We start from the raw sequence: 23,955 nt of genomic DNA on the forward strand, positions 1-23,955 counted from the left end.
TAAGCCTGTATTCAACGGAAGCCTTTTGACTACTTCAGAGCTTAGAATTTACACAGGGATGAAAAGATTTGAGCTCAGAGTTCAGGGCAGTGCTGCTTGGAGATAGGGGTTAACCTGGGACCAGACTTTAATAAAAGATTTGGTATGGATCACAAAGGTTCGCTCCACAGAAGCTCCTCGGAATCCCTCACAATGCAATCACATTTAATTATTTTGCACCCCGTTGATCTGACACTAATCGTGATTGTGCTGGCTGACACTTTAGACATGAATCTTGTTTTTCTCCTTTTATTCTTCTTTTCTTTAATCTCGCTTTATCTGGGAAGCCACGTACGCGAAAGCAATATTGAATTGAATTGAATCTACCTCCAGACTGATGGGTTATAAGAGTACCAATTCACCATAGTGTCTGGATGCAACCCTCCTGTTGTGAAAGTGCTTTACAATTTAGGCATTTAGCGGACGCGAAGCACAGTAAGCAAGAACAACACAGGGTAATACATCAAATGTACAGTATTGATATAGTCATCTAGGATCATAAGAAAACCAAGAAGAAATATATAAAAAATATATATAAAAAAAGAAATCATCCGCCTAACAGTAGAATATCTGTTCATCAAAACTACAAACACTATAGAATGCTATAGAATGTAGCTTTAAATGTGTCGTGAGCGTGTCGTGAGGATTTTTGAATACATTTTAAATTGTTGGAAATGTTTAAAAATAAATGAAGAATAGGGACACCAGTTTGAGCTGGCACAATAATCCTGTGAATTGAATTTAAGACTCTTTTGCAGGAGACATATTCAGTTAATTGAATTCTCCATTTACAAGATGTTGCACAGCAGAGGATATTATGACTGAGGGAAATCTGGCACAGAAATAAAACGGTGCATGCATGTACAGTATATGGCACTTTACAATGTGCATCACATTCACTCATTCACAGACAGACAGCAGAGAAAACCATGCAAGACACCAACCTGCTCATTGGGAACAGATCGGGATTAAGGGCCCTATATCTTGCACCACCCCTTACCCCTTATCCCTACACTTATTTGCCATTTTCGTACTATTTTAAAACATTTTAAAATAGTTCAACTAGCTGATCTACATCAACACATTGTGAGCTTGTATTCAAAAATGTTTTTCAAAATAGTAAAAAAAAAAAAAAAAAAAAAGTTTAAGAATAAGGGGTCCATTTCCGTCACCGCTAAACTTCTTTGCCCTTTTTTATTATTTTGCTAAAAAAGTAAAATAGCCAGTCTACAAGTTCACAATGTGTCAATGTAGATTGGCTAGTTGAACTATTCAAAAATGTTTTTCAAAATAGTAAAAAAAGGCAAAGGAGTTTAGGGATAAGGGGTTTAGCGGTGACGAAAATGGAGCCCTGTGTCTTTTTCAAGGACACATCTAGTACAGTTACTACAGTAGACTTGAACCTTGGGGAACCAGGGATCCTTTCGATTCCCAAGTGCCCCCTCGAAATGCATGTTAGGGGTTAGCAGAGGTGGCCATCTTTCTCATTGCTGATGGAATGCTAATCTGAAGCAGATGTGGCCCCAGTCTTTTGTCTTATATTGGAGCATCGAGTTTAGGAGAGTTGCTAATGCCTATGATGCCATTGCAGGATTAGGACAGCTCACTTGTACAGACGTGGCGTCTTTAAATTCTTTCATTTCCTTCCGTTGGGAAGATTTTGAATAAAGACTGTTGTATATCAACCACATTTCATCTCAAGTTCATCAGCATTAGTGTCACTTACTGTAGCAGCTTCACGACTTCATGAATGAGGCAAATAAATAAATAAATAGATTTGTATGATTTACAGTAGATGATGTTCAAGTGATAAAGATCCCCTCTGAATCGTAAGTACCCTCGGGCAGATCGGGAGGCGCTTCTCCAGATTAACACCAAGGCACTGCTATATGGAATTAATTCACAGGTTTTTGTGTGTGAGAGAGTTTCGTTTTATCTCAGACCTGCAGAATAGCGCGACGTTGTCGGAAAAAAATAAATTAATCCTTCAATGGCGGTGAAGTTGAAGAGGCCCATTCACTTCTGCACTTCACTGATAACTTGTGCATTTGGCTGCGTATTGTGTCGAGGCAAGTGGTTTCCTGAAAGCATGCGGCAATGCTATTTTCCGAACTTTAAAAGACACGTATGTTAGGCTGCACAGCGAGGCTTGATTGATTTGGTTAAAAACCAACAACCTGCATGTTTCCTGTCGATGTTTGGGCAGGTTTAGAGAAATCTTCCACTTTGCTGCTAAGCAGGCCGCAGCATGCATTAAATATTCATTGTGGTTAAGTTTGAAATTATCATTTAGGAATAGTCAGCAGTTTACATTTCTCTCAGACTCAGTTTAACAAATAGGCCTACATGGGCATGTTCTGTGGTTGAAATGGATTTATAATGAGTTAGTCAAGCATGGGAATGAAAAAGTTCCACTGTCAGCTGGATGACAGTCACATTCACACAGTTCTCAATACTGGTGGAAAAAGACACACATAGGACCTTCATGCTGATTTCATAACTATGTTATTTGTCATTCTCTCTCTCTCTCTCTAAAATAATTATACTTTGTTGTAAGACAAATACCCTCCTGTTTAAGCTTTAGTCTACACACTATATTCTTGCCATAACTAAGCTTCTAGATCTGTTATCTATGCCGGACATAATTATGTCAGCATGGGTTTCTAGACTATAGGGTTCATATCGTACTGGCGTCATAGACGGGACTCTTGACAGTGGGTAATGTATACCATGTTGTGTATTGCATAACCGAAGAGGCATGCGTTCGTACTAGTGCGGTTAATTGCAAGTAATGTTCCGTTGGAAATCATTGCTCTTGTCATACAACATGGCTATTCAACAAAACATAAATGGACTCTGCACTCTCTCTGTCGGTGAGACCACCGGGCTGGCAGTTTACGACCAGGCTCTTTCATGTAGATATGACAACGTCCTTAAAACATTACTGTCTTCGGAGGAACGAGTGACATTTTGGATTTCACCCTATAATGAAAGGGGCGAGTGCGCTCTTATAGTGATAACATTCACAACCAAGAAACTAGTCCCCCTCCCACCCTGGGCTTGATCTTCACACTGCAGACATTTTTCCGGAGTGATTTCAAGGGATAATGACACTCACAAATCATCCGCTGGGCAGTGGAGCTTGCGGAATTGATGTGCCTTCATTTCAAAACAATGGAGGTGCCTTATGATGTCATAACTTAGGAGGCTGACAGGTTGGGGTTAGGTGGGTGCACTTGGGGTTCCGAGGAAGGGCATTGGAGCTACAGCAGGAAGTAACGGCTATACATCAATCAATCCCTGTGTCGGGGGAGATGATGGGCAGCCACATGACATGTTCGATCACACTGTTTATACTGGACAAATTGACAGCCTTTACTTAGAAAACCACGCTGGCATATTTCCTATGGGACTTGTAATGTGTGTTGGCGCCGGTCCACCCTCGCCAAACATGCCAAAAAGATAAGGCCATCTCATCACGCATGCCCTTGTCACTGTATAAGTGTCTCTTTTCATTTTGAAGCTAATCTTACTATGGCCAGGAACCTAAAAACAGAAAGATTGAATGCATTGTCACAGCTAATTCCGTCGTATGAGTCTGGAGCGGACACCCATTCTATTTACAGACAGGCAGATATTGGCGTGGATTAGAGAGTTGCTTGGGTTTATGTGAGAGCGATTGAGTAATGAATTATTCATGTTGGCTAATGGAAGAAGGCCATGTAAATCTTCTGAGTTTTTGAGTGGGATTCACTCGCAATTTAGCTGAGTTGGGCACCACTGACAGTCTGATTTAAACACATTGATTAAATTAAACCGATAAGTATATTTGTCAAATGTAAAAATCATAGCGGCATTCATCAACCACATTGACTCCTCTAATGAATTCTCTTGCTGCTCATTGACATATTTCATCATGGGGTGCAAGGGTGAAGCGCACATCCTGTATGAGGAGATTAAAAAGCCACTTCGATGTGAGAAAGAATTATGGATGATGGAGGAGCAAGGCTTAATTGGAAATTGATTGACTTGGCCGGCTTCTTTACACACCTGGTCTCGTAACATTTGGCGTCCCGCATGCATTTTTTCCAATAAGCAGCTACACGACGCCCCAAACCTTTTCATACTGTCATTTTCTCCGTGGAGAAAATTGTGCAGAAGAGGAACCCATCTTGCCTCACCAAATCCAAGCCATCACTTCAAAGAGAGACAGGGTGGAGATGATCTTTTGCATGACGGATGGGACTTTCCTGGGCGTTGAGTTGCTGCGGAATGAGATGCATGCACCGCCTATCTTCCATTTTATTATTCCATTACCCTTCCACAGCTAGTAGGAACAACCACCACAGTGGGCTCACCAAATCGGGACAAAACCAAGAGTCAGAATCAAGTCAGCATCAAGAACATCAATAAGACGCCTGGTGGTTTTTCTGCAATCAAACTGATCATCAGCTATTATACACAAAACACAATGACGCTAACCTCAGCTTTTTTCCTTTGATGGGCATAATGATTACTTTAACCTTTGTATATCGATGAAGAACATTTACTAGTAAAAGAATATTTCTACATAATGTGACATTACTGTTAATCTGAGAATGTATTGCTTCTCTGAACGCTACACACATAGCATATACCGCTAAGCAATGCCTGGCACATCGCAATGCGATTATGGCCTGTGTGCAATGCACCAGTGGGACTGCTGGATGTAATGGTGGCTAGCCCGGTGATGGAAGGCTGGCATGCGATGCATGCGTGGCTTCCCACATCAGCGGGCTCCACATTGGAGACTGACAGCCAAGCGTGAAGGAGGATTCAAGCAGGCCCGGCCTGGGGAAACTCCTCCTGTCTGGCTGCTCATGTACGTCAGCACGGGTCACTATCTGCCACAGCAGGGAAAAAAACAAGTAACACGCACGCACGCCTCGATCTCTTCCAGGAACAGAGCTCATCGGAGCCTGTCAGCCTGGGCCGTGGAGGTTAAAGGAGGTCAACGTGAGCAGAGCAGCAGCGGGCGGACATATTGTCAATGCTGTTGACAACAAGACGGATGGGCCAATACTTGCAGGCGAACTGGCTTTACTTTCCTGTTTATTAACGGACTGTACTGCCCTGCCGAGCGTGGATGTGTCCCCCAAAATGCCAATTACGCTGCCTTGGTATTATACGAGCATTTTAACGACCCCCCCTTTGTGCTGCTGTCTCTTGCGAGTACATCTGCATTCTCTCTCTTATGCACTTCCCACATAGACCTCTCAAACAAAGCACAGTGCAGACTACCTGAGCTCCCCAAATCGTGAGTCCACGGATGGATCTAGTGCAGTGGTTTTCAGTGTTGGCAAAATATTACTTTAACACTAATATACTACTTATTACTTATTACTTTTAAAAAAAGTAATAAAGTTACACTACTTATTACTCCCTGAGAAAAGTAACTAGTTACTTATTACTTTACTTATTACTTTTTTCTCTCGCCCCCAGTAATTGCATATTTTGTCCCCAAAAGTCTTACTTTGCATTTTCAACATTAGCAGTCCCCCCTCCCCTATTCTGCAGTGTTTATTTAACTCATGATGATGGATCCATTTGTACACATAGATTAGAAGTAGATTTCGACGTGGAATATAGCTTCTTCCGTATGCACAACTTGCAGCGGACAATAATGTTCATCTCGTCTTGATCACGGACATACTCAAAATAATGTGAATACTTCCAAGTATTGAATGTTATAACGCTTTGTTGTGCCGGTGTTTCTGTCTCCTCCACCTCCTCCATTGTTAGTTTATTTACGTCTCTTCTCTCTAACAGTGCAGTCTAACGAGTTACACACACTAGTTTAGGTTGTTGTTCCGTGTTCCGGACGGTTTAAGGCCCGCCCTTCTGCATCCGATACTTCACACATACGTACCGACGAGTGTGCATCGTTTCCGTATCCGCTCTAGAGTCTAGATCTAGAGCGGATCAGCAGTCTGCAAAGCAACTTGACTTCAACCCAGTCTACCATTATAAATAAACACTCAAACCCACAGTTCCACCAAGGCTCGTGAAAATAGTAATAATATTACTTTTGAAAAAAAGTAAATGTAATATTATTACTCAAAATGTGAAAGTAACTAGTTAAGTTACATATTACTGGAAAAAAGTAATAATATTACTGAAAGTAGTATATTACTTAAGTTACTTGCCAACACTGTCTATCTATCTATCTATCTCTCTCTCTCTCTCTCTCTCTCTCTCTCTCTCTCTCTCTCTCTCTCTCTCTCTCTCTCTCTCTCTCTGAGTGGAAGGACGCGAGTGAGTGAGGCGCTGCGTGAGAGGTGTTTTTGCAAGTGATTTCTATTTCTATCTATTATCTTATCTTTACCTGTTAATGTATTAGTAGTGTTGTTAGGTTAAAGTGTTTTTTGGTGTCTATAGCGATTTGTTGGGGTTGTTTGGCGTGTGTTTACGCACACGCTGGTCGGCGTGCACCGTGCACGCCGAGATGGAGACGCCTCTTGTTGGCCTGACAAGGAAACACGGCGTTAAGGTTTCAGCGAGTTTTGCGTGTTCAGTGGAAGAATGTAGTTTGGCTGCTGGTAAAGTGGTCGGTTGTGGAAGCATTAAATCCGCTGCTCGGATGAACAGCGCTGTGATAATTTTCGTTGGCAGTATTGATAAAGCTAATACGCTGGTTGAGAACGGCATTGTCATTAAGGGCACTTATGTCCCTGTTGTTCCTCTCGCTACACCATCAAAGAAGGTGACGATATCTAACGTTCCCCCGTTCATCAGTGATGACATTCTTCTCTGTGAGCTTTCAAGACATGGTAAGATTGTCTCACCGATGAAGAAAGTACACTCGGGTTGTAAAGCCCCCGAGTTAAAGCATGTTGTGTCACACAGACGCCAGTTGTACATGATTCTTAATGAAAGGAATGTGGATTTGAACTTGGCATTTAAGATTAAAGTGGATGGTTTTGACTACATCGTTTTTGCGACATCGGATAGTATGAAGTGTTTTAATTGCGGGAGGGAGGGGCATATCGTAGACCCTCTATTGTAAAAGTAACTAGTTACTAGGAAAAGTAACTATTTGCGTAACAAAAAGTTGTAATATGTCTAAGAATTTGGATTGTTTTTGGGAGCAGGTTTCACAAGGTGCATAGAGTAGAACAGCATAGACAGGTACTTACAAGTTACAACTTACACATAAGACATAATAACCTTTTGCCATGAGGGAGAAATAAACTTCAACTTCAATATATGTATTGCACTTCAATATGATATTTATTGAACCTCAACAGTAAACCAGGTGTAATTGCCTACACCAGTGGCTCTCAAACTTTTTGGACCTCAAAAGTCCAACAACTTCAGACAAAACAACTGGTAGACAATACTGTCTAATTAAAGACACAAATTGGCTCAGAACTTAAGACAACTGGTCAGTCACACACACACACGAGAGGCCCTCCCCTGCATCTCTCTCTCTCTCTCTCTCTCTCTCTCTCTCTCTCTCTCTCTCATCTATCTATCTATCTATCTATCTATCTATCTATCTATCTACAGTGTTGGCAAAATATTACTTTAACACTAATATACTACTTATTACTTATTACTTTTAAAAAAAGTAATAAAGTTACACTACTTATTACTCCCTGAGAAAAGTAACTAGTTACTTATTACTTTACTTATTACTTTTTTCTCTCGCCCCCAGTAATTGCATATTTTGTCCCCAAAAGTCTTACTTTGCATTTTCAACATTAGCAGTCCCCCCTCCCCTATTCTGCAGTGTTTATTTAACTCATGATGATGGATCCATTTGTACACATAGATTAGAAGTAGATTTCGACGTGGAATATAGCTTCTTCCGTATGCACAACTTGCAGCGGACAATAATGTTCATCTCGTCTTGATCACGGACATACTCAAAATAATGTGAATACTTCCAAGTATTGAATGTTATAACGCTTTGTTGTGCCGGTGTTTCTGTCTCCTCCACCTCCTCCATTGTTAGTTTATTTACGTCTCTTCTCTCTAACAGTGCAGTCTAACGAGTTACACACACTAGTTTAGGTTGTTGTTCCGTGTTCCGGACGGTTTAAGGCCCGCCCTTCTGCATCCGATACTTCACACATACGTACCGACGAGTGTGCATCGTTTCCGTATCCGCTCTAGAGTCTAGATCTAGAGCGGATCAGCAGTCTGCAAAGCAACTTGACTTCAACCCAGTCTACCATTATAAATAAACACTCAAACCCACAGTTCCACCAAGGCTCGTGAAAATAGTAATAATATTACTTTTGAAAAAAAGTAAATGTAATATTATTACTCAAAATGTGAAAGTAACTAGTTAAGTTACATATTACTGGAAAAAAGTAATAATATTACTGAAAGTAGTATATTACTTAAGTTACTTGCCAACACTGGTGGTTTTCAACCAGTGGTCCTTGAAGGGGTGCCAGGTGGAGGTGGTCCCCAGCTAATAGATGGAGAGTTGGTAACCAAATGTAAAATGAAACCAGATGGAGCATTTCACAGACATGCACAGAGCAAGTTCAGTCAGGAAACTCCGTGCCGTTGCCGGCGGCCGTTCATTGGGCAGCCTCAGCATCATGTTCTCATTCACACGATTCACTTCATCCAATCACACACATTCCATCTTCATGCCGGCTATTTAAACTGGATGTTTGCACTGCTCATCCTGCTTGCTCTGATCTGCTGTTTAGGTACGGGGGATTCAGAGGCCCTATGGTTGCGACTGATGCGCTTGATCTGACTACCTAAAAAGCAAATCCAATTAATCGCCAAACCATAATATATATATTGCTCATTTTATATTCAATGCCAATTTGATGCTCAATGCTAAGAAAACAAAGGTAATGACAGTCAACACTGAGGACAAAACCATTGCCACTGCCGACGGGACGGTGCTCGAGCGAGTCGAGGACTTCAAGTACCTCAGGGCTGCCTCAACTGAACAGGATCTGAAGGTTCGATGAGGAGAGTGTGGAAATCAGAGAGAGAAGGATGAGGTTGGTAGGGCACTGTGCCAGGCACCCAGAACTTGAGGCAAGTAAATTGACCCTATGGGAGCCAACCCAGGGCAAGAAGGGGAAAGAAGTGCACCACATATGTATACGTGCTGCGGCGCAACAGCTTGGCTGACAACACTGCAGAGCTCAAGAACCTGATGTGGGATAGGAAATTGTGGAGCGATCCAGGAATCCCGAGTTGGTGTTGGCTAGACCTCACTCTCGCAGCAACTAATTCCATTCATGAGTTGTCCTGACTGAACTTACTTTCATGCAACGCTACCATGTTATGATGAAGTGTGGAATTAATTGATGAGCAGAAAAAAATAATTAAAACCCAGAAGCATAAAAAGTGAAAAATAACATGGTTGGAGTTCCCGACATCCACGATATAAGTAGTTACTGCGCCATGCAGGCTGGTTCAGCCTGGCACACTCATTTGTCACTGCTGGGTGCCTTAAAGACAGCTAACATTAACATAGGCTTTCTGTGGGGCACGGGCTTCATTATTGAGCAGCATGGCAAATAAAAGCAAGAAAAAAAAGACCATTACTGCTCCGGAAAAAAAGATTATAGATGGAGAACAGGGGAGAGATGGAGAGCTAGGAATTATTAGAGGACTGGGGATGGGGGATAAGGGGAGTTGATGAAGTGGCCCCGAGAATGAGGGCGTTTGAATGGAGGAGGCTACTTAATGTTTTACCTAAGTAAAAGTATCAATACTGCAACGTAGAAATACTCTGTTACACAAGTAAAAGTGTAGAATGTCAAAATGTAATTTGGCGTCGAAAGATGTAAGAATGTACGTATGTAGGGCTGAAGTGGGTTAATGTATGTTTTCTAGTCAAAATTAAAATCTCCAAAGTAACTAGTAACTAAAGATTTCAAATAATTGTAGTGGATTAAAAGTAACATTTTTTGGCTCTGAGATGTAGTGGATGTAGATCGGGAATTGGAAAGTACAAAGTACTTGAGTAAATGTACTTAGTTACATGATGTTGACACTCCGTGTTCTACTGTGTATAGCTCGGACATGGAACGGGAGAAACTGGACCAATAAATCACCAGGCGATGGATAATTGGAGCGAGCCGGCCACAGACTCCCGGGGGGGATAGTTCCAGAGTCGGCTGTTAAGTGACGTTGTGATTCACAATTAACTCAGAGAGGAGGGATGCGGATTTAGTTCCCTTTTGCATTAAATATAGGAAGGTAAGGCGATACCTGATGATGGTTAGTCATAACGCCATAACGATACTGTTGAACCGAGGAATCAGCGCTATGCTTCAACTCGTATGACGGGAGTCTCTCCGCAGGGATTTGCCGTCTTGACTGCGAGAGACTGATGAGTATTGTCATTGTCGGGCAGAAACCTTGTATTATTTCTCAGGAAATGGATCAATACTATCCCACTTTCAACCTCGCCATGCCTATTTCGGTCATGTCATTGTATGATGATTCAAGTTTCTTTATTAGGAAAAGACCCCTTGAGATGGACCATCTCGTTTTCGAGGGGCTCCCAACACAGATACATGTCACAATCATTATTGTACATGTAAACAGTAAAACAAAACAAATTACATACAACTAACAGGGCCTAGGCGAACCATTTTTCAAAACTGGGAAAGCAGATCTACAAGTGTTTGTGGAACCACTTGCGGAATATCTCTTACAATCACTGCCACAGAAAAGTGTATTAGTTGCGCAGGAAAGAAAGTCAGTATGTGTATGTCAGTGTTGATTAAAGCTACAACTAAAGCTATGATGAAAAATGTTCGGCGACCACCTTATTTAACTGACGATAGTAAATAAAAACAAAATAAAAACAAAGCTACAATGACTAAAACTAAGACTAAATATACTACATGTAGCCGATCTATCTACAAGCTCACAATGGGTTGTGTTGTAAGCTTATAGGTCTGCTATTTTCAGAGTGCAACCAAGTGTAAAGTCAGGCATTACAACGGCATCAAGGCCTGCCAAAACGCATTTTAGTTGACAAAATCAACTATAGATTTAGTGGACTAAAATCTCATGATATTTACAAATGTATCTCATGATAATCATTGTCTGCATATTTGTCCACCAGAGGGTGTCAGAAATGGCACTGTAACGTGGGCTGAAACACAGTCATGCAGCTCAACTCTGCACACCTCTGCTTTCCTTGTTTGAAGGTATAAATTAATATTCATATTCATTTTTAAAGATTAGAAATATAGACCGATGGTGAACAAATTCATGCTTTATTGGCAAATGAAAAATGGGACCTCAAGAAGCCCTCATGGCTGTCTGACACATGACATGCCCCTAAATAATTATAATTCAAATATTAAAACTTATTTATAAACAAAAATCCCAACGCAACACTCTTTCATGGGCGTAAGGCTATGAAGCAATATAGCACTAACGGGCAACGGATAAGGGATCTATTAAAGGCAATGGCACGTGGACTGGTGATTGGTTAAATTCTGTTTCATTATTGTAACGCCCAAACAACACCTATGCATAGTATAACGGGTAATAGAGGTGTTTAAGGGATTTAGACAGGTAACCAAAATACCAACTTTAGTGGGGGAACACCCTTTCCCCACTCCTAAATCCCCAAATAGTGGCTTTAGAAAGATGAGACAAAAATGGAGCCCTTTAGTGTCATATCCCCCATTGATGAGAAACACTTCTGAGTTCTAAGTACGCAATGCAATGTTTTGTTTTCAAGAGTGTTGTGCGCAAGCGCCAGTAGTATTATACAGTTATAGAAAAATGTGCGAGGCATAGAACCTCTTCCATACAGAATGGGAGGAAGGCTCTCCCCCCCTTCTGCTGGTCATTTTAAAAGTAGTTCTCAAGTCCATAGAAATAGAAAGATATAGATGCCTCTTTGGCTCTGGGGCGTGTGTATCTCGAGAGTAGGCAACATGGAGGAAAGCTTTTGCGGAAGTATAGGCTACGCTGTAGTATACGCTGGAAACACATGTCTGAGGCATCTATTTTATATATATATCTCCATGCTCAAGTCTATACGAACACAATTGGCCGTGTCCCTATGGCCTGTTGAACGGGAGGAGTATAGGATGGAGGAGTTATGTCCTCCCGGTGGGGGCTCCTCACTGGCAAGTGAGCAGCTAGAGTACAACAACAGTGGCAAGCAGCGGGAGGAATTATATTGGCAACGACTAAATAATTGTCTACTCCAACTTTACAATAAACAAAAGGAGTTTCTTTACCATATATTGAACAATGTATTTATGATTTGCGGGAAGCGACGTACACCCGTCTCATTCAACACAGTGAAAACCTCTCTTGTACTGTGCAGCAGGCTGACAGCTCCCCAGTACCAGCGTACATGGGAATGAGACCTCCATCATTGGCTATGCGGTGAGATAGCCTATTGATCGCATTGGTAGAGACTAGTGTGTAATGGGGGGGGGGGGGGGGGGTGACCTTGTCTGCTATTCGTCTGATTGACAAACAGAACAGGGTTCAACAGCATAACAATCTTCTCGCAGCTTCGATATTGTCCTGCTGGGTTGTGTGCTTTGTTTTAAACGAGCACATGCAGGGCCTACAGTATACGCGTTGGAAAATAAATTGATATTCTATGAATGCTTTATTCTTTCTTCAAGGCTGTGCTGAAGTTCATTTCTATATTCCATGGTCAGTCAGTGGGTTTCTCCCTTAACTCCTGCCAAGGTGCTTGACATTTATCATGCCGTAACACACCTCTGCTTTCCTTGAAAGTCTATTACTCCCTCTTTTGGGGACCGCTTTTTCTGGAGTGGCCTGTCAAGAGTGTGGACGTAAAGTGAGGTGTCTGTTTGTGTTCCATTGGCACGCCATATCCTCTTGGCTCCCTCCGCGGTCCCATCTCTGCCAGGTCAAATAACATTTCAGATGTGGACTTCATGTTCCGACACAGTGGGGTGACTCAACGGTAGGCCAAAGAGAATAGAAGAACTGAGCAGAATCTTAATACAAAAGGCGAGAGAACTTTCCCCATTGATCCCGTGCAAAATCCATCTGAAAAAAAAGAACCCCGCAATGAGTTCCTCTGTGTGTGCAGGTATACGTGCACTGTAAAATCCTCAGGGTTGGTCTGACTACTCTGACTCTGGGCGTGTGCACAAATTGCGGTTACATTTGTGCCATTTCTGAGAGTTATGAATGGATACATTAACACAGAGAATGTTACTGTGTACTGTACATATACTTACACAGACACAAACACATGTTGGCATTTCCCGCCAAATGTCAAATCATTCACCTGGAACCAGTTACACAAACCCTCGGGGACGGAATGTCAGGTCATTCAGACCGCTGCCATCTTGCCAGCAAGTCGTTTTTAGTAAAGCAACCTCCTGCTGCCTCCTGCATTATTTTATTATTATTATGCAAATTCAAAACAGGTGGTATGCAGGGTAGTTGAGTGATTATCCAACGAGCACTCCCAAAGGCTTCACTCACACCTTTCGATCTAGCATACAACATTGATGCATGCTAGATGTAAACAAAGGGTAAGTGTCAATGCATTTCCAATGGAAGTCACATGGTTTGACACAAAAAAAATTTTGTGCGGCTTTCGGCTGTGTTTCGACTGCCCCCCTCCCCCTCATACAACAAAAATGTTGTGTCAAACCATGTGACTCCCATTGGAAATGCATTGCGAGCTTGCATCAACTATACATCAATCTGTTGTGAAGGTGTGAATCAGGCCAAACTCATAAGTAAAGTAGCTCATAACTGTCTACGGTGGATTTTTATGAAACAAAAACTCTTTCAAAGATTGAAAGAGGATAATTCAATCTTTCCATACAGCTGCAATGTTGGTGAGTTTGACATTGTTTAATACAATTAGATAGGACTTTTCTGTCTGGATGGGAAGTTGCACCTAGTTAGCACCTTGCTGGCAAGATGGCAGCGGTCTGAATATGGTCAATAGCCAGGTCTGCCGAGGGGAAGCTAGGTCTGAAATGACTTGGTCACGTTGAGCTTGTGAAGTGTACACGTAATCTCACACAACACTTTGTCTCCACAATAACCCGGTCATGTTTATCTTTTGGAAGTATCTCATGACCCGGTTTCCTGTGCGACTCGGCATGCATGTGCTGTGCTTGTGCTGTGGCGTGTCTGCATACTCAACTGATAAAACCAAGCTCTGAAATCCAGGACACTTGTGTTTCTGGGAAATAAAAATGAAAGAGAGCTTGCGCACCAAAATGCCATCGAACTACGCTGCAGTATTTACTGCCATTATCTGGACTCTGTCTCACGTTTACTTTTAGAAAGACAGTGTGGACAGCCATAATAAATTGAACGTGCTGACCACATAAAAGGAAACCAGAGTTTACTGCTCCCCGAGACATGAAAAGTAACAGAGGGCGAGCCAAGTTATACACAAGCTAATAAACGGGTCCTCACTTGCTCATGCACAAACCGTAACACGAGTGTTCTCACAGGGTCCAATAACAATAACAGCCCATGATTGTCAGTCACGCGACTGCATCCTCCCCATCTCAGCATGCAGGTCCCCCACCCCCATCCACCTCAGACAAACGGGAATGTTTACCTGTGATTTGATAATTGATATGCATCAGTGTCAAGGGTTTAGTTTTATCTGTGTGTGTAGGCCTATACACAACATTTAGCCTGCCTGGTGTCCATAGCATAGTCTTGCTTTGGCTGCTCTGATTCGTCTTTGATTTCATGGATTGACTTTCACAGCCCCGACACCAGGGGAATGTGAAAAAGGCAATTATACTATAGGAGGAATGTTTGGGGTTTGACACTTATTTTCTTTCAGCTGTGGTTATTTAAGCGGAAAGCTAGGAACCGCAGTAAAACTCCTGCGTTTTCATTAACTGAGTGTAGAAATGGACTCAAATGGACACTGAGGTAAATTAAGATTTTGCTGTGAATAAAAGCAATTTCTGAAACTTTAGAACCTTTGAAAAGGGTATTCCATTAAAAGTTTGATTTGACATTAAATGGCTGCTATACCTCTGGCTAGAAGGGCCATACTGTAGTGGTTTCAAGTGGCCACGCTGTAAAAGGCTTTTGCCGGAATGAAATTAATCAGGACATCTTTATACCATGCCCCCCAGAGGTATATGTATTTCAATTTAAAATGAACATACAGTAGTTCAATTATCTCTCTTGGCAATGTTCAGCCAGGTAACCTATGAAGCATTCCATATGAGAGTCATTTTAAACCCTAGATATATTATCAAAGAATCGATAGGCCTTAATTTTCTCCTCTCAAAATGATTCCTTCCATATATCCTCCCTGGCACACATTTTGCCTTATGTTTTATATACTTTGAAATATGTGAATAATAGCACATAATGTATTTATGTTCTTCATTGGAAATAGCAATCAGTCATGCCTTTGCCCTTTCTGTTTGCAGCACAGCACCATCTTGAATGATGGCAGTGGATAAAACATATGGGCCCAAGAAACACTTAGCAATAACAGTTGCATGTACAAAATGTCACGGAGAAAGGCTAAGTCATTAATGTTGAATATTTGCATCTCTGATGCACATTTCCTTTGCATATTCAATTAAAATTGGCCTACTTTGCTTTGAGAAACAGATTACACTGTATATCCCCAGCCTTATGGTGTTGTTGGTGCATGGGTATAGTGGAACGCCTGATTTCACAAGATTAGCTTCATTTCCCTGTACTCCTTTTTAAATGTCAACTGGTTGACAGTAAAAGCCGACAAAAGCCGATTAATTTCCCAAACTGAAACAAACATGTTTTGTTGTACTTGTTGCAGATCCAGACCAGACTGACATCACAACACTCCATATTTGAGCATGCCTGACACAGAACTCCATATATGGGCATAAAAGGGACACAGACAGATGGGTGGAACGGAACGAGTACTCTGACAACGGGTATTGCATAGTCGGGTGGGCCATGGATCCCCAACTTCCATCGTTACCGACTCGTTGCTCTACAGCCGTGCACCGGTCTAGTTGTATTAATAGAGGGAGGTTAATACCGTGCAGTGCAGACTAACTACTTTGTCATCTTCAAGGTAGCACAGCAATGTTCTGGGGGGTGATGGCTAGCGGGGCGGACAGAGCACAGTGAAATCATCTGTTGATTTCGGTTACATTGCACAGTACTCCGAGTTGGATAAATGGATAAATGACCACAGCGCCTTTACTGCAGTGGTTCTCAAAGGTGGGGTCCAGGTACCCCCAGGGGTCCTTGAGGGAGTTCCAGGGGGTCCCCAGCTAAATGATAGTTTGGAACCAAACGGACCCTTTAATGGGTCTGTAACTCTGAGAGTGTACAAATGGCAACATATGTACACTCTCAGAGTTAAGTTAACATTGATTTTACAATATAAACTGGGGTCTCAGACTATAGATAGAAATGCCATTAAATGGTCCGTAGCATAATTCATGTCAAACTGGGGGTCCTTGAAATTAAATGGGTTGAGAATCACTGCTAGAGCCGTAAAGAAATCTTCTCTTATGGGATATCTCTTCAAATGGGGTTCTGCAGGCTAATTAGTGTGAATTTGACATGAAAGAGTTTGGGAACCACTGCTTTACTGTGTGCTTGCAACTGATGGAGGGGCTATAGCGCCCCTCAAGAATGACATGTTGGCATTGTGGATTGACAGCAACCACTCGTTATGTCCTTGTACCCCCATTTTTGGCTTAAAGCGAGGCTAGCCAGATGGGCACTCTAATTAAGACATTAATTAACGTACAGTCGTACACCTGAATGTTTTTATTACTGCTATGTCCAGCTTTTGGTGTATGTGCACAAACCTTGTCCTATACACAAGCATTAAATCCCATCGACAATGAACGGACAATTTTGAGTGTTCGTGTAAACACAAACATTGAAGACGAAGGTGAGGAGGCAGATTCTGATTGGCCGGAATGAGATGATGTATGATGATGTACGATGATAAGATCGCCCCTCACGTCACACGGGTGTAGTTATATATATTTTTGTCTGATGTCAGACGACGCGGTTTGTTTGGGTCTGATCTAATGCTGTCACACTGTCAGCATGACAAATGCCATATTTGGGTGTATCTGCAGTGGGAACTCATATGGTTATGTCTGTGTGAACAATATATAATATGGTAGGCTGTCTGGATCCATTTTAAATTAATATAGGATGGCTATGGTTACTTACTGTTAATGTTAAGAGGATTAACTGACTGACATTTTTATACCGGCCTTGTGGGAGAGTAAATTACCATCTAGTGGTATATTAATTAGGGTAATTCTTCTAAAATCAATCAATTCTCTAACTCCACTTATGATATTTCACAATTGGCCATATCAGAGGACATGCATGCATGTCCTTTTGATGAGCGGGCACATTTGGAGCTTTTCTCCCTTGCTTTAAATATGTTCAGACAGTCCCTCTGGGCCTGTTAGTGCCTCTGAATGATTTAAGGCGTATTCAATCATGCCAGCAGTCCACAGGAAGGAAAAGCCACTGAACTGAACCGAGCTCAGGTCCGAGACCTTTTAAGAGCGTAGATTTCTGCCCTACAATACTGTCTGCAGGCCCTCTTTTTGCGGGCTAATTGCTCGTTAGTGCCCACAGCGCCCAAATGAAGTAACACCGTTCGGTAAAACACCCACATGCCGGCCTTCACCCCCCCCAACCACCACCACCACTGCTGAATTTATGCTATGAAATCAGGGATGAGAAAATAATCACCCTTCCATAAATACCATCCTATCATTCCCACCACCACCACAAAATTGTTTTCAAAATACCAGCACACTGTCCGCACGTGTGTGTGCATACATGTACTGTACATGCACTTGAGGTCAGAGAAATAGCAAAGCCGCGTGGCATTGTAATGTCATGTGTCTTGCAATAACCCATCATGGAGGAATTAGGCCTGCTGGCAATTACAATGTCCCTTTCCTGTCTGACGGGAGCAACGAGCCACGCTGAATGTTTTATGGAGCCAATGATAATGAAGGAGCCAGAGCTTGAAGCAGCAAGCTGGATTTATATGGTGCCGGGGCTTAGCACAATTAAGCATGGGCAACAGCAGCAGCCAGCGTTATTGCAGGGATGAGTGGCAGGACTTGGAATCACCTAAGGCTTTTTATTTTGGAAGCCATGTCTTGGAAGTCGAGCACAATGGCAGGAATCTCCATCTCGAGAGACATCCAAGATAGTACTACAACTGCTCCTGCAGCTGTCGCCGCAAGTCACAAAACTCTGCTGCGGTTCATATTTTCATAGGACAACTTAAGAATGTATTGCTCTTGACTTGTACTCTACAACAAAGGGGGGAGATTTTGCAAACAATGCCGTAAAGCAGAGAAAATCGGTCTCTCCGATCTCAAGGCGGCTGACAGCTAGCCCGAGAACAACGTGAAGTGAGAGCCAGCTTGATTCCAACCAAAGAGTGTTATTCTGTGAAACCACAAAGGCATCACTAAAGATATATCGTAGCCTGTTCATTCAGCAGGGAAAAAAAGGAAGTGAGGGGAGAGAGAATGGCAGAGCAGTAATTTGAAGTGAACAATATTCAAGGCTATATTGCGATGATTATCAACAGATCTTGCAGTAGGCCTATCGCCATGGTGACCTCCTTCGGGAGACTGACCCACTTCAACTTCACACCAATTATTCATTTCCTAACTTCCTTGAAGTTATATTGGTACACACTTTCACTTGTCCTATACCTCTACGGTCTACAGTGGTATTTACTTGCACAAGCCTATGCATAATTTAACTCTGATAATGTAAAATTGGAAAGTCCAGTATAGTCCACTCTCAGGATGTTTTGAGAATGTAAAATTGGAAAGTCCACTCTCCGGATGTTGCTGTGCACGGACACTCTTCCCTAAACTGTACGTTTATATATAGGCTGATATTTCATACGACTATGTGGACTAGTTGAAGCAGCTTTACAGCATTGTATTTTATGACCAATTACAGTGTGCCCGCCACCCATTTGCATGCTGATGAAATATGCAGATGCAATGCGGTTGAACCAGCCTCTGTGAGCACTGCTTAGACCATTGATTCAGAGTCTTTGTTACAAATGCAATTACATTGGTTTGTTTCTCTGTCTGTCTCTCTGTCTGTGTCTCTCTCTCTCTCTCTCTCTCTCTCCCTGCTAGCCCATTCTGACCGGGCACCCATTTTGGTGTTGGCATCATGCTATGCTTTAGCTATTGAAAAATAGCAGATCTACAAGCTCATATCGCGCCACCGAGTGGCGCGATACGAGCTTGTAGGTCTGCTATTTTTTGAAAAATCGAAGAACGACTGACATTTTTTAGAATCTGATCTCAGGTCAGAATGGGTTAATCAGACCAGTGTGTGTCCAGTGGAAAACTCGTATGAATCTGATCTCAGGTCAGAATGGGCTAGATAATGATCTTTAACGAGGAGCCATCCTCTCCCCCCAATCTGTTCCAATCAATGCCATTCAGTGTGGCGGTTTAGTGACTCTTCATATTGTAAGCACTGCATCAGAATCTGTACATATAGGCCATCTACTGGGTGCCGTAAGCAATTGTCCTGTGGAGAGTACACTCATTCTCAGGCAGGGCTTGACAGCCTGATTTTGGTGCACCATATGTCAGCAACTAGAAATCAACGGGCGGTGGCAGTCAATAACGAACGATATTGCCTGAGCAAATATATTTCATGTGATGTGATGTGGTGTGGAGTACTTAGACTGGCTTAATATGTCTACACAAGCCTGGCCTGCACTGTCAACAGACCTTTATCATTTCAGTCATTTGCACAGATTATTGCCAAAAGCACTGTGCGTGTGCATGCGTGTGCGCTGTTTGAGGAAGGAAACCTTCCCAAAAGTAGAAAGCACTCACTATGCAGAATGTCCCATTTCAAATGTTCATTTTCAAATACCAATATTTTGAAAATATCCGTATAGATCGGCTTGTTTTCAAATGGCCGGCTGAAGTGGTTAATGTACGTTTTGTCATAATAATAAAAGTCTACAAAGTAACTAGTAACTCAAGTTTTCAAATAAAGTAAAGTAAAAGTACTGGAAATTGGAAATACTCAAGTAAAGTACAAATACCCGAAAATTGTACTTAAGTACAGTACTTAAGTAAATGTACTTTCCACCACTGCGTTTGTGCTCAATTAAACCACCTTCCTCCACCACCGCTGCCTCCAGCGTATACATATGAAGACAAAACAACGTTGAATCACCATGAGAATAAAACAAATAAGACATAAGTGTGTATAAAAGGATGGAAAATGAAAATGAGGAGCAGCTCAGTGCAAACGGCGGTGGGAGCGTGCGTGCGTGCTGCGGTTGAAAAGCATGATAATTAGACATTCCTATATCTGCAACATGCATGTGCATTCTATCACTTCCTTAATGTGAACTGTGCCGTGCTGCATGAATGAGAGGTTTGTGTCAATGGAATGTCCTAAAACTCTCTCTAACTTGGTTGCACTTCTAACACAAACACAGATTTGGGGAAGATAGGACTGTTGACATAATATAAGTCTGGTTGTCTGTCACCGGCACCCTCTGTCTCTGTCTCTCTTTCTCTCTCTCTCTGTCTCCCCCCTCCCTCCCCCCTCTCTCGCTACCCTCTCCCTCTCTCCCTCTTTCTCTCTCTCTCTCCCCCTCCTTCCCTCTCTCTCCCTCTCTCCCTCTCTCTCTCTCTCTCTCATAAAACAGTGTGTGCATTCTCACTTTAGGAGTGATGAGCGTCATAACATCAATGCATGCACATTACGGTTTACAAGTACTTGGCAATAGCCGTCAATTTATTTGAGGTGAGTGATACATACAACGGCCATAATGTGGACCACCTGCTTGTGTGTGTGGTACGCATCACAGGAGCCATTACGGACCATAGATGCACCGAGACAAGATCAGCACTTAATTCAGAAGGACTGGGAATTGGATGCTATTTCCATGTTGCCTAGTTAATTGATGCCCACACATATCACCACCACTAGCCTACATAAACATAATCACATGCTCATGATCTCATTCTTTCAACGATTAACGTACATTCTTTAAACATGCACGCACGCACATACGTACACACGCGCGCGCACACACACACACACACACACACACACACACACACACACACACACACACACACACACACACACACACACACACACACACACTGGTATTACTGTACTTGTGAGGACATTTTACTATGGAAATGTAATAAATTCCATTTTATATAGGGCTTAAAGCCTCAATAATAATAACTCCTACCCTAATCTCTCAAGACAGAATCAGCTTTTTATTGCTTATTTTGCAAGTTCTACTATACTTGTGGGCACTTTTGGCCCACACAAGTATAGTAATAGAAACACACACACACACACACACACACACACACACACACACACACACACACACACACTTTTCGTTCTACTCTGATCTGCATTAACCCACATGCCAATATGTATACATAATAGCTATATAGTTGCGCATGCAGAGAACATTTTTCAATCGATGCACGCCGCCATGGTCAAATCCATCAGCAGCTCTGCAAGTGACACTCTGCAATATCTGCATCTCTAATGTAATCTCTGTTACATCTGCATCTGTAATGTTATTATCAATAGTCGGGGAAGAGCTCGGTGGGATTGCACGAAATGAAAAACCCATCAAATGACAAATTAATCACTAGAGAAGTCCACAATGTGGAAGAAAATGAAACCATATAATTAACTCCTGTGGACTTGCGTATTGGACTTGAATGGTTTTAGCATATAACTGAAGGCATTCCATAAGCAATACCCAAGCAAGGTCAGTCCTTTCTTGCTAAGAAACCACTGTAAATGACATTTCCGAGACATTTGCATGTGAAAGAAGAATGCATGATGACACTGTGACAAAACTACTAGCAGGGTAGCAGCATCAACCTCTATACCCCCAAGAATAAACAGTAACGTATAACAACTTAATGTCAGCCGAGTCTTAATCAAGGTCAAACCAGAGCACTCACACAGAAGCCAATTAAGCAAAGTGAATACCTATAACGTGTTATTATGCCCAATAAGCTGTTCTCATGTGTCTTCATTATTATTTTCACTTATGTGCTATATGGCGTTTCAGCCCAGCCTGCCCCGGGGAAAACAGTCTATTTTCTCCTTTTTTTTCTCATCGGCTCATTCAACCACTCTTCTTGATTGACAACTTCAATTTGGCCAACTGGTCCACATTGTGAGAACACGTGAAATTAAGTGTATAGGCTATAATTGTTTAAGGCCCATTGAAATACGCGATATGCGCATGGACCACAAGAGAGGTTCCTTCTTTTAGTCAACAACACCTCCTCTGCAGCGGTGACATTGTTGGGGAGGTTCTGCGCGGGGGAACCATGCACCCACCGCGCGCACAGCAGACCCTCCGTGCGTAAAGGCGCGCACAGCCAGACACGTAGTTACGATCAGAATAGATCACACTGAGTATAACGTTTAACAGATTACAGATGAGACGTGTTAACGGGTATCACATGGAACATCGAGATAGTGTGCTGTTGCGTGCCTGTCTCGTTATAATTGTCACATTCTGAGGTAACATCTTCCTCAAGGCATTCTCCACGGTGAGACATTCAGCGGAATGGAACATGTTCTCGCGATGGAAACAAACGATTCACGTGAAATACATGTAGTAGCCTAGTAGAGTGTTTTGCCTGCAGTTTACCTATAACAAGTAGGAATAGAGGGAAATGAAACCTGCAGGCATTTTGCGTCCTCCTCACGTTATGGATAAACACTGTTCCACACCGATCCAAATCGTGCTGGTATATAGCTTCAGTTGTTAACAAACAACATCCCTTGACAAACTATAGCCTACACTTAAGTCGTGTTATGGAAAATAATTTCCTAATAATAGGTTTTCTTCGCAGAAATAATTGACTGGACTATTGTGATTAAGACAACGTCTGCGACGCGCGTTTGCTGTTGAATATAAAACTTCTCCTGGCGTATAGCCGCGGTGTAGTCTGTACTATTTGTACGACCGTTGGTTTTATCTGTGAGAAATTCGGCAGACAACATTTCAAACAGCTTTATAACCTTCAGGGGTCCCTGAATTAATACAATAATACAAAGTTATACGGTCTGCGGCGCGCTCATTCCATAGAATAATAGCCTGCGCCATGGCATTATGGCACAACAGCTGGAACGCAACATTTGTCTTTCTCGTTGTCTAAACCAAGACAGATATTTATTGCAGGCTATTTATATTGCTTTATTTCAATAAAGCAGTGAGTGTCACAGCCAAACGTTGGCTGGGGATTTTAAAAATGCTAAAGTTGAACCGTCTTCCGCGTAAAGTTAAGTTTTCATATATCGGATAAAGGTTTTTTCCTATTTTTTTAACTGGCTGAAACGTGTTGATAACAACACACCTTTCCTACTTCAGTTATGCACATTGGGATTTTTTACGCAACGGAACATCTCCGCAAAAGGTGCAGCGAGTTCAAAAGGAAAAAAAAATGGCACCATAGGAGAAAAACAACATGCACTTTACGCAACAGTTGTTGATATATTCCGTTTACCTGCGTGCTTCAAGCTGCCATGGTCTTTTCTGGCGGCATCAGGTTTCGTTCCAGCGTCGTCTCCTTCTTCCTTTCCCGTCAGTCGGTCCGCTTCATCACACAGCTGCACGTCTGAGGACATGCTGATGGACTCAGGCATTGGTGGTTGGAGAGGCGAGCAAGCTCCTCGACTGAAAAGAGAATGGGGCGGGAGTGTGTGTGTGTGTGTGTGTGTGTGTGTGTGTGTGTGTGTGTGTGTGTGTGTGTGTGTGTGTGTGTGTGTGTGTGTGTGCGTATGTGTGTGCGCGCGCGCGCGAGAGAGGGAGAGGGGGGGGGGGGGTATAGGGGGACAGAACAAATTAAAAGGCGGGAGAGAGCGCTAAAATGGATATTA

General features: G+C 42.4%; 1 protein-coding gene across 1 annotated transcript in view; it reads right to left on the bottom strand.

Annotated features, from left to right (window-relative positions):
- chrm2a (cholinergic receptor, muscarinic 2a) overlaps nucleotides 1-23,718 on the bottom strand; it is an 84,918-nt gene extending 61,200 nt beyond the window's left edge. The window contains exon 1 of the mRNA XM_083794526.1: nucleotides 23,583-23,718. The gene's annotated coding sequence lies outside the window, so the exon portion shown is untranslated. The remainder of the gene's footprint in view (nucleotides 1-23,582) is intronic.
- Between the last annotated feature and the right edge of the window lie 237 nt (nucleotides 23,719-23,955).

The sequence above is a fragment of the Protomyctophum parallelum genome (assembly GCF_964188405.1).
Source record: "Protomyctophum parallelum genome assembly, chromosome: 22".
In the NCBI taxonomy this organism is placed as follows: Eukaryota; Metazoa; Chordata; class Actinopteri; order Myctophiformes; family Myctophidae; genus Protomyctophum; species Protomyctophum parallelum.